Source organism: Myxocyprinus asiaticus, chromosome 19 (genome assembly GCF_019703515.2).
Source record: "Myxocyprinus asiaticus isolate MX2 ecotype Aquarium Trade chromosome 19, UBuf_Myxa_2, whole genome shotgun sequence".
Classification (NCBI taxonomy): domain Eukaryota; kingdom Metazoa; phylum Chordata; class Actinopteri; order Cypriniformes; family Catostomidae; genus Myxocyprinus; species Myxocyprinus asiaticus.
Genome location: NC_059362.1, coordinates 2,212,964 through 2,226,600, shown reverse-complemented (window position 1 = coordinate 2,226,600; position 13,637 = coordinate 2,212,964). Strand labels below are relative to the sequence as shown.

General features: G+C 44.5%; 3 non-coding genes across 3 annotated transcripts; all 3 read right to left on the bottom strand.

Moving 5' to 3' along the window:
- Window positions 1–542: 542 nt before the first annotated feature.
- On the bottom strand, window positions 543–624 carry trnas-uga (transfer RNA serine (anticodon UGA)). Its single transcript has one exon. It is a non-coding gene; the product is annotated as a tRNA-Ser (tRNA).
- A 1,043-nt stretch (window positions 625–1,667) lies between these two features.
- Window positions 1,668–1,739, bottom strand: trnah-gug (transfer RNA histidin (anticodon GUG)). Its single transcript has one exon. It is a non-coding gene; the product is annotated as a tRNA-His (tRNA).
- Window positions 1,740–3,116: 1,377 nt separating this feature from the next.
- On the bottom strand, window positions 3,117–3,198 carry trnas-uga (transfer RNA serine (anticodon UGA)). Its single transcript has one exon. It is a non-coding gene; the product is annotated as a tRNA-Ser (tRNA).
- Between the last annotated feature and the right edge of the window lie 10,439 nt (window positions 3,199–13,637).

The following is a 13,637-nucleotide window of genomic DNA, read 5'->3' as shown; positions in this document are numbered from 1 at the left end:
GTTGGGAATTCTCAAAAAAAGTCTGGGATCCCTTCATGGCAGCTTGCCGACTCTTTTGTCTAGAGAGCAGTGTAATATTTACGGCAACGTCATAATGACAACACATCAGCTTCATTATTCCAACAGAGCATATAACAGATCTTTGAGTGGAGGAACTTTACAATGACATGAGAATTGCTTCTTTTGAGGTAGAAAAAGCAGTCATCTTGAAATACGCCAGCAGAGAGGAAACCTTTCATAGTTCTGATACTCATTTTTCTCTACTCAACATACTGCAGTGACTCTTGAGCTGGCTATTTAAGGCCTTTAAGTCATCAGGGGTACCAAATACACAGATCCCAATGCCTGAATTGTATGGACAAATAATGAGACGACTTGTGCCTTTTAGAACATTGCCCACTTCAGGCTCGAAACGAGACACGGGTCGGCAAGGGAAATTGAAAAAATGCTTGTACAAAGATAGGGCCAATGACATAATTAATGAATCTCTCCGACACCCACTGAAAATCATGAAAGAAAATGAAAGCACAGCAAACCTCAACCGTAGTTGGCAGGGTTTGAACCTGCGCGGGGAGACCCCAATGGATTTCAAGTCCATCGCCTTAACCACTCGGCCACAACTACACAAAACTGGAAAGGAATGTCTATTTGTCTGATTCCTCCAGCAATAACGCACGAACAAAGGGCAACAGTTCATGGCTAGGCAAAGCCTGACAGCGGTGCATTTAAAGCAGCGCCTCTCATTTAGTAGGAGAGATTATCAGCTGGCTTGGCCTTAGTACAAATTGACAGTCAATCACCCAAACAGGGACTTGAACCCAGAACCCACTGATTAAAAGTCTGTTGTTCTACCAACTGGCATGCTGATTGTTACAACCCCCTGGGAGATAAAGGCAGTAGAGCCAAAAACTGCATGTGCCATTTTAACCTTAAGTTAATTTGCCATGAAGCCTGAAATCAGTAAGGATTGAGAATGTTGAGCTGCTCTTGGTGGGTTAGGAATGCTTAAATAGGCTTGGATCCTTTAATGGTGGCATGCCAACTACTTTGTGGTCTAAAGAGCAGAGTAATTATCACTATAAAGTCATAATGAGCACACATCAGCTTCACTATTCTAAAAGAGCACATAACAGCACTTTGAGTGGAGTAAAGTTGCAGTCACATCTGACTTGCTTCTCTTGACGAAGAGAAAGAAGTCATCTTCCAAAAAGCCATCAGAAATGTAAACTTTCATAGCTCTGATACGCATGTTTCTCTACTCAACATACTGCAGTGACAAATAAAGAGACGACTTGTGCCTTTTAGAACATTGCCCACTTCAGGCTCGAAACTAGACGAGGGTCAGCAAGGGAAATTGAAAAAAGCTTGTACAAAGATAGGGCCAAAGGCTTTATTAATGCATAACAGCGACACCCACTCTAAACCAAGAGAGGAAAACAAAAGCACAACAGACACTGAACCTGCACAGGGAGTTCCGTAATGATTTTCTAGTCCATCGCCTCAACCACTCAGCCACGACTACATGCGTCTGAACCTGTGCAAGCTTTTGGCTGGATGGGTAAAGCACAGGTCACCGCTGAGGTGAAGCCACGCAAACAGCCAAATGAAGGATTTGGGTGAGTAGAGGTGGTAAAAGCAGCTTGATTTCTCTGTCTACCAGAAAATGCTGCCGTGACCCGGATTCGAACCGGGGTTGCTGCGGCCACAACGCAGAGTACTAACCTCTATACGATCACGGCGCACCACTGGTACCGTGTTGCGTGCGCCTTCTCAGACCTGCCTAAATGTAAAAAGCCTTTGGCTTGCTTGTCTGTGCAGTGTAAATTTAAAAGAAGTTCTGTAGCATATATGGACAACAAACCTTTTCAACTGTCATAACATTGTCACAGCTTTTTTCATTAACGATCACAAGCCCAAGAAAGTGAGCATTGCCAGAAAATGGAAAGCAGAAGAACAGCAGCAACATAGTTGGGAGGATTCAAATCTGCATGGGGAAACCCCAGTGGATTTCTAGTCTATTGCCTTAACCACGCAGCCACAACTACAAGAAATTGAAAAGGAATTTAAATTTGTATGGTTCCTCACATCAATGCTGCCCAAGAAAAAGGCAGAACAGCTTGGCCAGGCAAAGCCTGCCAGTGGTGCTTTCAAAGCAGCACCTCTGCCAGTTCGCTCTCACTTCCCTGGTAAGATTGCCTCCTAGCCCTCCAGTGGCCAAACCTAAATCCTATGGTGAAGAAATTAAACAGGCATGTAGCACATTTTAGAGGATACTTACATCCAAAAGAGCGAGAAGCTGCTCACTTAGAATGGGAAAGTTACAGCTACCTTAGGCTCACTACAAACTGTCAACCTACCACCCAAACAGGGACTTGACCCCTGGACCCTCAGATTAAAAGTCTGATGCGCTACTAACTGAGGTACCCACACTCTGTCAGTTGTGTCGACACCCTTGGACATAAAGGCAGTTAAGCCAAAAAAAAAAAAAAAGAAACGCATGGACCCAGTTAACCTAAAGTTAACTCTCAATGACGTCTACAACTAATAAGGATTGAGATCATTGAGTTGCTTTTGGCAGGTTGGGAATTCTCAAAAAAAGTCTGGGATCCCTTCATGGCAGCTTGCCGACTCTTTTGTCTAGAGAGCAGTGTAATATTTACGGCAACGTCATAATGACAACACATCAGCTTCATTATTCCAACAGAGCATATAACAGATCTTTGAGTGGAGGAACTTTACAATGACATGAGACTTGCTTCTTTTGAGGTAGAAAAAGCAGTCATCTTGAAATACGCCAGCAGAGAGGAAACCTTTCATAGTTCTGATACTCATTTTTCTCTACTCAACATACTGCAGTGACTCTTGAGCTGGCTATTTAAGGCCTTTAAGTCATCAGGGGTACCAAATACACAGATCCCAATGCCTGAATTGTATGGACAAATAATGAGACGACTTGTGCCTTTTAGAACATTGCCCACTTCAGGCTCGAAACGAGACACGGGTCGGCAAGGGAAATTGAAAAAATGCTTGTACAAAGATAGGGCCAATGACATAATGAATCTCTCCGACACCCACTGAAAATCATGAAAGAAAACGAAAGCACAGCAAACCTCAACCGTAGTTGGCAGGGTTTGAATCTGCACGGGGAGACCCCAAAAGATTTCAAGACCATCGCCTTAACCACTCGGCCACAACTACACAGAAGTGGAAAGAAATGTCTATTTGTCTGATTCCTCCAGCAATAACGCACGAACAAAGGGCAGCACTTCATGGCTAGGCAAAGCCTGACAGTGGTGCATTCAAAGCAGCACCTCTGCCAGTTCACTCTCACTTCCCTGGTAAGATTGCCACCTAGTATTCCAGGTGGCTAAACCTTAATCCAATGGTGAAGTAATTAAACAGGAATGTTACACCTTTTGTAGGTTAATCATATTGAAAAGAGCAAACAGTCAGTCATTTAGTAGGAGAGATGATCAGTTAGCTTGCCCTTATTACAAATTGAAAGGCGATCACCTAAATGAGGACTTGAACCCAGGACCCACTGATTACACATTTGACGCTCTAATAACTGACCTATCCAGGCATATGTTGTTGATCACAACCCCCTGGGTGATAAGGCAGTAAAGCCAAAAACTGCATGTGCCATCTTAACCTAAAGTTAATTTGCCATGAAGTCTAAAATCAGTAAGGATTGAGAACCTTGAGCTGCTCTTGGCAGGTTAGGAATGCTTAAACAGGCTTGGATCCTTTAATGGTGGCATGCCAACTACTTTGTGGTCTAAAGAGCAGAGTAATTATCACTATAAAGTCATAATGAGCACACATCAGCTTCACTATTCTAAAAGAGCTCGTAACAGCACTTTGAGTGGAGTAAAGCTGCAGTCACATCTGACTTGCTTCTTTTGACGAAGAGAAAGAAGTCATCTTCCAAAATGGGTCTGCTCCAGCATACCTAAAATCATTTATGCAGAGATACACGCCCATTAGAAGCATGCGGTCGGCTAAGAAACGTCGCCTTGTTGTACCAACACAAATAGGCACCAAAACACTTTCCTGGACTTTCAGCCTTATCATACCACGTTGGTGGAATGAATTTCCCAACTCCATCCATGAAGTTGACTCACTCTCTGTCTTCAAAAAACGACTAAAAACACATCTTTTCCATGAGCACTTAACCAGTCATTAAAAAAAATGTTTTCCTGTTGCACTTTATTCTGTTTTGAATACTATTATGATGCTAGTGATACTTTGTAATACGGCACTTTTCATACCACTGTCTCCTTAAGATGATTCGCTTATGTTTTCCTCTTTTGTGAGTCGCTGTGACACAGCCTTACAGGCAGAAGGGAAGGGGAACACAACGATGCAGATTCAGGTATGCTTTTTTAATTGGCCACCTCAGTGCTTTACAATTTCACAAACACATCAACTTCACTGGCATATAGTTACTTAAACACTTTAGCTTCACATACACAATAGATTAACACAACAGCTTCTGTAGCACCGTGGCCTTCCTTGTGCCAGTCTCTCTCTCTGGGTTGCTGGTGGCATGGCTGTTTATATGCCGCTCTCCCCATGCTCACTGGAATTAGAGACAGGTGTTAAACATAATCTAGCTCAGGTGCAAGCACCCTTACAGCTTTCTCTCTCTCCAGATGGACGCTTGAACACACCCCCGCTGCCACATATCCCCACCGCCAGACTCAGGCCGGGGAGGCATCTGGCCTGTCTACCACTCCCCCCCCCAATTCTGGAAAGGAAGTTGGCGACAGCCATCTGCTCTCCCGGTCTGTGGACCACCTTGAACTTAAACGGCTGAAGAGCCAGATACCAATGTGTGATCCGCGCGTTGGTATCTTTCATGCGGTGGAGCCATTGGAGTGGGGCGTGATCCGAGCAGAGGGTGTAGGTCTGCCACAACAGGTAGTATCGGAGAGTGAGGACTGCCCACTTGATGGCAAGACACTCCTTTTCCACGGTGCTGTACTTAGTCTCTCTCAACGAGAGCTTACGGCTAATGTACAGCACCGGGCGCTCCTCCCCCTCCACCACCTGCGAGAGTATGGCCCCCAGCCCCCTGTCTGAAGTGTCCGTCTGTAAGACAAAAGGGAGAGAGAAATTCGGTGAATGTAAGAGCGGCCCCCCGCAAAGTGCGACTTTCACTTGCATAAATGCCTGTTGACACTGCTCTGTCCACTGGACCAGGTCTGGAGCTACCTTTTTAGTGAAATCAGTCAGCGGGATGGTGACGTCCAAATAATTAGGCACGAATCTCCTATAATAGCCAGCCAGCCCCAGGAACTGTCTCACCCCCTTTTTGGTCTTGGGCCTCGGGCAGGCCGCAATCACCGCAGTCTTGTCAATTTGGGGACGCAACTGCCCGTGGCCCAAGTGGAACCCCAGATACCGTACCTCCACCCGCCCAATCACACACTTCTTGGGGTTTGCTGTGAGTCTGGCCCTTTGCAGCGATCTCAGAACCACCCTCAGATGTTGCATGTGCTGCTGCCAATCATTGCTATAAATAATGATGTCATCCAAGTATGCAGCGGTGTAGGCCGAATGCGGTCTGAGGATTCGGTCCATGAGATGCTGAAATGTAGCTGGGGCTCCAAACAAACCGAACAGAAGCATCACAAATTGGTGTAATCCGAACGGTGTGGAGAAGGCCGTTTTTTTCACGGGAAATTGGTGTCAAGGGGATCTGCCAATAACCCTTGGTCAAATCCAGCGTCGAATAAAATCGAGCAGTGCCCAACCGATTGAGCAATTCATCAATGCGAGGCATTGGGTATGCGTCAAATTTAGACACCGTGTTGACTTTTCTATAATCCACACAGAATCGTACAGACCCATCGCTCTTAGGAACTAGAACAACTGGGCTGGACCAATCACTGTGGGATTCCTCTATTACCCCCATATCGAGCATAGCATCCAATTCTTCCCGGACAATTTTCTTTTTGTGCTCGGACTATCGGTAGGGACGGCTACGTACCACCACCCCTGGCTCGGTCTCGATGTGGTGCTTTATGAGGTTCGTAAGACCCAGTAGAGGGGAAAACACATCTGCAAACTCCTTCTGCAACTTGGCAACCTCTGCGTGTTGATACGGTGAGAGGTGGTCTCCGCAAGTGACTGGGGTGAAATGATTGTGTTTTGTATTCACCTCTGGCCCGAGCTCTGCCCTCTCCGGGACTACCGTAGCCAACGTCACAGGGACCGCCTCGCCCCACAATTTCAGGAGGTTGAGGTGGAATATTTGACGTGCGCCCCCTCTATTGGTTCGCTTTACCTCATAATCAAGATCCCCCACTCATCATGTGACCTCAAAGGGTCCTTGCCACTTGTCGAGGAATTTGGAGCTCGATGTGGGAAGTAATACGTGTACCTTATCTCTCGGTGCAAATTCCCGTAGCCGAGTTCCCCGTCATACAGTCGGCGCTGTCGTTCTTGAGCTTGGAGCAAATTCTCCTGTGTTAGTTGTCCCAAGGTGTGGAGTTTTTCTCTAAGATCAAGAATGTATTGAATTTCATTCTTACTGTTTGAAGGACCCTCCTCCCAAGCTTCACGCATAACATCAAGCATGCCGCGCGGGCACCGCCCGTATAGTTGCTTGAATGGGGAAAACCCCGTGGAGGTTTGTGGGACCTCTCGTACTGCGAATAACAGGGGATCGAGCCATTGTCCCAATTTCTAGCATCTTCATGTACAAACTTACATATCATATTTTTAAGGGTTTTATTAAATCGCTCCACCAGGCCATCTGTTTTTGGATGATAGATGCTGGTGCGGATTGATTTAATGCCCAATAATTCGTAAAGCTCTAGTAGTGTTCGTGACATAAAGGTTGTGCCTTGATCGGTGAGGATTTCTTTCGGAATCCCCACCCGGGAGATTATTTTGAAGAGTGCCCCCACAACACTGCGTGCTGAGATGTTGCGCAGAGGCACTGCTTCCGGATATCGCGTTGCATATTCCACTAGGACTAATACAAAGCGATGTCCGCATGCAGACCGCTCTAATGGCCCGACGAGGTCCATTCCGATTCTTTCAAAGGGGACCTCGATCAACGGAAGGGGGCGCAATGGCGCTTTTGGGGTGGCCGGTGGATTCACCAGCTGGCATTCGTGGCATGCCGCACACCACCTGCGGACATCACCGCCAATGCCCGGCCAATAAAAACGGGCTATTAGACGGTTCAGCGTTTTCCTGTCCCCTAGATGACCCGCCATGGGATTATAATTAGCCGCCTGGAACACGATTTCCCGACGGCTCCATGGTATTAGGAGCTGGGTTGTATCTTCCTTTGTTTGAGCGTCCTGCGTCACTCTATACAACCGCTCATTTATAACTGCGAAGTAAGGATATGAAAGGGCGACACCCGGCCAGAGTTTTTGACCATCGGTCACTCTCACTTGGTCAAAGGCGTGCTTGAGGGTTTCGTCTCATGACTGCTCCAAAGGGAAATCCCCATTGGGAAATTCCCAGAGGACGGGAGGGGCTGCAGCCTCTCCCCCCCTCACGTCATCCTGTCGTGGAGCAGACGAAGATGGGCCTGGCTCTGCCTCCCCCGCCAGAGCATCACACATCTCACATCTCGTGGCTTTAGTGCAGGACCCATCCGCACATATTCCCTTTAATAAATTTCTAAACTCAGGCCAATTAGTCCACAAAATCAGTGGATGGGTGAGACGGGAACTAACCGCGGCCTCCACTCTATGTTTTGTTCCCCGAAATTTAATAACAAGGGTCACCATCGGGTAGTTGTGAATATCGCCATGCACACACTTCACCCTCACTGTTTTAGCTGTGCCCAAAGCCTTGCATTGAACCAAGCGTTGGTGGATAGTGGTTTGATTACAACCCATGTCCACCAATGCTTGGTGAGTACCCCCCTTGATACTTACCGGTATCCGGTATGCTCCAGCCCAATCGGGGGCAGTCTGCGGAGTGTCAGGGATCCCGACCACCGTTCCCAGCTCCATGACAGGGCACTGATCCCGGAAATGTCCCGGATCCCCACAATTCCAGCAGGCCGGCCCAGGCGCCACGCCCACACCTGCGTCGGCGGGCACTTTCACCTGAGGGGGAGAGCGGCAGGGCACTGTTGCTGCTGTGGATGACGGGAAACCCCGCACGCGTGGAACTGGCTTTGACAGCAGGACTCCTCGCCTCCGCGGGGCAGGAACGGGCTCTGGGGAGAGAGCAGGGTGAGAGAGAGAAGGGGAGGGGGAAGAGATTGGGGAAAATATAGGGGAGGGGGAGAGAGAGTGGGAGGGCTCTTCCGCCCTCTGGTACGCCGCCAAATGGTCCTCCGCCAGATGAACGGCTTCCTCTTGGCAGTCGATGGATCAGCTGCTCCAGTACCACCTGGTTGACAACTCCCGCGACGTCACGATTCCCCGCCAGCAGCCATTTCCGGCATGCGTCTCGGAGCGTTGGGAAAAAGCAAACGGGTGGTCGGTCTTCCCCAGCTTCATGGTCCGGAACAGCTTGCGATACTTTTCTGGCCTGCGACCCACCCGCTGCAGGATGGGCTTTTTCAGGTCATCATAGGCCAGGAGATTAGTCGCCGGCAACTTTTGGCCGGCAAGCTGAGCTTCCCCGGACAGCAAGGGGAGGAGCCTGGCCGCCCACTGATCACGCGGCCAGCCCCAGATTTCCGCGGTTCTCTCGAATAAGTCGAGGAAAGCCTCGGCATCATTGTCGGCTCCCATCTTCAGGAGTGTGGGGGGAGGCAGTTGACTGTGGTTGTCTGGGGTCATGGCTCTCTCTTTCTCCTGGCCGAGGAGGCTCCGGATTGTGAGCCGGTCCTCTGCTTGAGCCCGTAGGATCTCAGAGAAGTGCCATTCCTGGTCTTGACGTAGCTCAAGTAGAGATTGCTGGTTGGATTGATGCATGTTGGCGAGGGACTGGAGGATCTCGGCCACCTGGGAGGACTCCATGGGGCGTACTTCAGTTTTAATCCCGGGTTTCGGCACCAGTGTGACACAGCCTCACAGGCAGAAGGGAAGGAGAACACAGGGAAGCGAGGTTTCCAGATTTAGGTATGTGTTTTTAATTGGCCACTTCAGTGCTTTACAATTTCACAAACACATCAACTTTACAGGCAAATAGTTACTTAAACACTTTAGCTTCACAAACACAATAGATTAACACAACAGCTTCTGTAGCACCGTGGCCTTCCTTGTGCCAGTCTCTCTCTCTCTGGGTTGCTGGTGGCGTGGCATGGCTGTTTATATGCCGCTCTCCCCATGCTCACTGGAATTAGAGACAGGTGTTAAACATAATCTAGCTCAGGTGCAAGCGCCCTTACCGCTTTCTCTCTCTCTGGACGGATGCTTGAACACGCCCCCGCTGCCACAGTCGCTTTGGATAAAAGCATCTGCCAAATGAATAAATGTAAATGTAAATGTAAATGTAAAATGCCAGCAGAAATGCAAACTTTCATAGCTCTGATACGCATATTTCTCTACTCAACATACTGCAGTGACTCTTGAGCTTGCTAGTTAAGGCCTTTAAGTCGTAATTGAAGAGATTAACTTGTTTGCATTCAATTTCTTTAGTACCTGTTCTTTGTAAAAGAAAATAAAAAGTACAATAATCAACTCTAATGTGATTTTCTGCAATACAGTTTGGCTGGCATTTCTGGACAAAGTGATCATGGCTATTGACCAAATGCAGTTATTATGAATGATCCATTAGCCATTTAAATTATCTATTATGTCAGCACATAGTAACAGTGTAGGTGTTGAAAAGGTACATAAAAAATTTTTACATTCAGGGTGTTTTAGCATTTTTGTCTTTTCAGTAATTCAGCTCGCTGTAGCCTACAAAGAGCCAAACTTTCAGTTATTTGTAAGGCTGTCAATCAATTACAAATTTTAATCGAATTAATTACATGGTATGCCAATTATGTAATCAAATGAATCGCAATTAATCACATACATAAATATTTGCTGAGAAAGCCCCTCAAATAACAAGAATTCAATATATAATGATTAAATAATTATAAATAGTTATATTTAAATAATTATAAATAAAATATCAATATTGTAAAAATAATAATAAAACTCCTAATTAAAATGCATTACATTATTTTGGCACACAAATGAAGAATTAAAAAAGACAAAACAAAAGTGTCTTTAGAATGCAATATTTTGTTTATTTCCAATTATTGAACATTAGCCTATCATTGGCCTACAGTTCAAAGCAATCCATTTGAACTGAAATTTATTATAAGGGCTTGTCTAAGGACACGCCAATGTACACCTGTGTCAAGAAATTAGGATGACCATACGTCCTCTTTTGCCCGGACATGTCCTCTTTTTCGGACCTTAAAAAAGCGTCCGGCCGGGATTTCTAAATTTGAAAAAATGTCCGGGATTCGGTTTTAGTTGCATTATGATGTGCATCTGGTCTAATACTTCACTGTGTGTGCACGCATATTTGCATTGCTTTAACCCCTCTTAAGTCCCGCCTTCTCGCACACCAATTGGTCAATTATAAGAGGCTTGCAGCAACTACTGTCCAAATTCCTGCCTGTCAATCTCTCCACGATCGTGCAAAGTGCTGTTGTGTTCGGCATCAAACAGTTGCTTGACAGTAGCAGCAAATGACAGCTGAGTGGAAACAATGCCCAAATGAAAGTGCAAATTAACAGAAGATTTGCACAAAAAATCCCATGCTTTCGTCCTGGTCGAGATCCGTGGGAAGCAGAATGTATGACATGTAAAGCTGGCACTTATGTGTCAGTTGCTAATAAAGGTGCAAGTGATTTAGAAGCACACATTAGCTCTGCCAAGCATAAAGGGTCAGCAAAAGGTGAAAGTTCATCTACTTTTTGCGACCAGATAAAATTGTCATCACATTGCTTCATTTTCCATGGCCATTCAAAATAATAGTAATAGTAGATGAAGGTACACTCATGGCATCAAATATTTTATTTTAGTACATGGACATTTAAAAGAATGTTGGAAATTTTTATTTATTTATATATATTCATGTTATGCTAATAGAGTGTCTTTTTCACTGTATTAAAGTTTGAATTCATAGTAACACTGTTTCGAACCCTATTATTCCATATAAAAAAAAAGGTGTCCTCTTTTTGGAAAACCAGAATATGGTCACCCTAAAGAAACACACAGAGTACAGACATATATATTACACAACTGGGGGATACGAAACAGATCTTTCCATTTTGCATACAAAAATCTTTTTTCTTGAGCAATTTACAAATTTTCCTTGTCATACAGTGTAAAAAAATGTAATTATGCAAATTACTTTTTTTCAATAGAAGAGAGGTTTTAGTTGATTTCTTATTTCTGGTCAGTGCATTCAGCGAGTCATAAAACATTTTCAAATCTGTGCAAAATAAATTAAAACAGGGTTTAATAAGGCCTGGATAGCTCAGCTAGTAAAGACACTAACTACCACCCCTGGAGTTCATGAGTTTGAATCTGGAGCTGAGTGATTCCAGCCAGGTCTCCTAAGCAACCAAATTGGCCTGGGTAGATTCACATGGGGTAACCTCCTTGTGGTTGCTACAATGTGGTTCACATGGTGAGTTGTGTGTGGATGCTGTGGAGAATAGCATGAAGCCTCCACACACACTATGTCTCCACAGTAATGTGCTCAACAAGCCACATGATAAGATGTGTCAGACTGAGATTTGACCCAGTTTGAGGCAAGTCACTACACCACAACTTCCAAATATGCATTTGGCAGACACTTTTTATCCAAAGCAACTTACAATGCCCTTATTACAGGGACAGTCCCCCTAGAGCAACCTGGAGTTAAGTGACTTGCTCAAGGACACAATGGTGGTGGCTGTGGGGATTAAACCAACAACCTTTTGCTTACCAGTTCAGTGCTTTAGTCCACTATACCACCGCCACTCCAAATTGGGGAGAAAAAGGGGGCTTAATAGACATTACCTTAGCTTTATGCAAGTGAAATTTCCCATGAAGAGTTATTAATTTTAGAACAGGATCATGGAGTCATCAATTGACATTATTTTATGAAATGCATCACAAATTTGTATAGATACCTGGGTCCAGACGTCTTTAGAGTAGTTAAAGGTGCAAAATAAATGTATAAAAGTTTCAAGCTCAAGATTACAAAAAGAACATTGCAGTGAGATGTCTACCTTAAACTTATTAAGAAAAGCATAGCAGGGATAATATCTATGCAACACTTTAAAATGAATTTCCTTTACCTTATTGGGCAGTAAAAATGTATTAATCTCTGACTAAACCTTATCAGTGGAAAGCATAGGACAATTGGTTCCATTTCACAAGTGCTTTTGGGGAACAACACAAATCTTGCGTGAGACACTTTCTGATGTGAAAATGACTACATTTCTTATCCAAGATGTTAATACCACCAATACAAAATTTTGGAACTACTGAGTTGTACCTGAAATCTGCTTTCACAAGATCAAGCAATTTAGAAGAAATGCTTTTCACAACCAAATGATATTATGATAATGGTGGCGGCCCCTAAACTAAAGGTGCAAAAGAGATCACTGATATTTTCTTTTTAACACACACATTTTAAATGCAATATGTGTAAATAGAAGTAAAAGTTTTTTTGTTTTCCAAATTATATTGTTTCTCACAAAAAAAAAAAAAAAAAAAAAACATCTTGCAACATCAAGGATTCAACTAGCAATTCACAGTTATGAACAATAAAAAACAAAACACGATTGATAATATTGGGTGGATCAGTTCATGTTTGGGTTCTCAGCGGCAGATTCATGCAGACGGTTTGCTCAAAAACGTGGCAATAAAAATAAATGCAAAAATAAAAAGGGAAGAAGAAGAAAAAGGAAACAAAGGCTAATTTAAATACAACACAATCAGTCCTTCAACTTAAATATCCAATAAGTAGAGGTTCTCAGCACTTGGATTGTGGTGAGGGTAAGCAAGAGTGTGTAGAAATGTTGGAATGTACGTGAATGAATGCGTGTAGGTGAATGTGTGTGTTTGAATACTCCCTAGACCATCTATGGCTCAACGGTAGGGTAATATTGTGGGAAAGCTTTTAAGAGCAAGCTAGTGCACAATTAGCATACCTGTGGCTCTCTGTTGGTGCATACTTGGGCTGGAGAAGAGTTACAGCTGGCGGCTGAAAGAGCGGCAATTCAATGCCACAGTCGCTTCTGTATTCGCCCTGGCTACTATGGTGTCCCTTTAGGCTCTAAAATATGACTTTGCGTCACGCACTTGTCTCACTGAACGTGTCACTCAACGTCTTGATTTTTTAAAGGTTGTACATTTACTCCATTAAATTCAAGACGCAGATGTCACATAAACCACGTGTGTAAGTGAAATGTCTAGGCAGACGTCACACGTCATTCACCTGTTGCAGTGGAGTGATTTGTGTTCAGTTTCACTAACACCTATAGCAACACCGTATGTAACACAGTTCAGTGAAGCATGTCAGTGTCTGCCCTAATTACTTCCCTTCACTCACTCGTCTTAATGAACGTGACATCTGCGTCTGCCATTTTTTAAGCACTTAACTATTGTACCTGTTATCCCCTATATGTTATGTGTTTTTCTTGGCCAACTTGTTCAATGAACTTATAAATATATTTTAAAAAATAAGAATTTATTGTATCACACTCTTTTGTT